The sequence below is a fragment of the Marmota flaviventris genome, chromosome 15 (assembly GCF_047511675.1).
Source record: "Marmota flaviventris isolate mMarFla1 chromosome 15, mMarFla1.hap1, whole genome shotgun sequence".
Classification (NCBI taxonomy): domain Eukaryota; kingdom Metazoa; phylum Chordata; class Mammalia; order Rodentia; family Sciuridae; genus Marmota; species Marmota flaviventris.
Window position 1 is genome coordinate 29,550,796 of NC_092512.1, and position 1,532 is coordinate 29,552,327.

At 38.2% G+C, this 1,532-nt stretch overlaps 1 pseudogene; it reads left to right on the forward strand.

Moving 5' to 3' along the window:
* The first annotated feature begins 483 nt into the window (after positions 1 to 483).
* LOC114101847 (small ribosomal subunit protein uS5 pseudogene) lies at positions 484 to 1,193 on the forward strand (annotated as a pseudogene).
* The last annotated feature ends 339 nt before the right edge of the window (positions 1,194 to 1,532 follow it).

Below are 1,532 nucleotides of genomic sequence, written 5' to 3' on the forward strand. Positions count from 1 at the left end.
CTTAGCATTATGGGAGGAGACTCTGGGTGGGTAATATCTTTCAATTTAAAAATGAGAAAATATAATACTATAACAAAATAAGTGAGAAGAGGCATGGAATCTATGTTATACATTCCAAAGATGAATGAGAAGTAGAAATGGTACTTTTATAATTATGTATGCAAAGGGAGAATGAATTAAAGCTCCAGAAGCATCTTAGGGATCTGAATATTATCTGTCAGTACATTTTTAAAATCTTGATATCCCCTTTATAATCACTAGATTATTTTGAAGATAATTTAAGTCAATAAGTTAAATACTGGTCAACTAAGTTACATATCCTAGAAATAATCTAGAAACCTATATTTGAATATAGCAATGAGATATTTCCATTATCATCTTCTTTGGGAAAGTACCAAATGGTGGATTATATAGGTGCAGAAAAGAGGTACTGAGACCCCAAGCTTAAGGCCAGGATCTTTATACCAAGCAGACTACTTGGTCAAGGACATGAATATCAAGTCCATGGAGATCTATTTCTACTCTCTGCCCATCCAGGAATCTGAGATCACTGACCTTTTCCTTCAAGGAAAAAAAAAATCCTTCAAAGATGAGCTTTTAAATATTATACTTGTAAAAAATTAGATATATGCTGCCCAGAGGACCAGATTCAAGACGGTTGTCACAATTAGGGACTACAATGGCCTTATTGATCTGGATGATAAGAATTCGAAGGAGGTAGCCTTCACCATCCATGGGACCATCATCCTGGCCAAGCTCTCCATTGTCCCTGTACAGGTAGGTTACTGGGGGAGCAAGAGGGCAAACCCCACATTGTCCCTAGCAAGGAAATAGGCCACTAGGATTCTATACTGGTGTACCTCATCCCTCCACCTACAAAGATAGAGCATTGCCTGAGCCCCTGTACCTAAGGAGTGATTGCTGATTGCCAGTATTGAGGACTACTACATCTACATCTCAAACAGAACCAGCACTGCTACCCCATGAATGTTTGCAAAGACCACCTTTGAGCCCATCTCCAAGACCTACAGCTATCTGACTCCCAACCTCTGGAAAGAGACCATATTCATCAAGTCTCCCTATAAGGAGTCAGTGCCCATCTCCTAAAAACCCACACCGGAGTCTCTATGTAGAAGTCTCCGGCCCCAGCTGTGGCTATGAGCTTAGGTTTTTATACAAGGAAAATGAACTAATTAAGCCTGTTTAAAAAAAATCTTTGGACTTTTTATTTCCCATTAGCTAAAAAAGAGTGACTTGTCAAAAATTTCTTAGTAAATCAGTGGTCAATCTAATTAAAATCTAAAGGTAAGGATTTTTTCCTTGCTTACTTGTTACATTAAATGAAAGGCTGCTTTTATAAAACTATATTTCTTAAGAGAAAGATGAGCTATGGTAACTTAGTGTTAACATATTATATTTTCCTCTCTTCTCTTGGCTTTGGCCCCCTTTCCACCAAGAGAATAACGGAGTTGAGGCTGAATCGAGATTGACCACACCCCACCCCAGACAATAGAGATTGAGAAACAAAATTG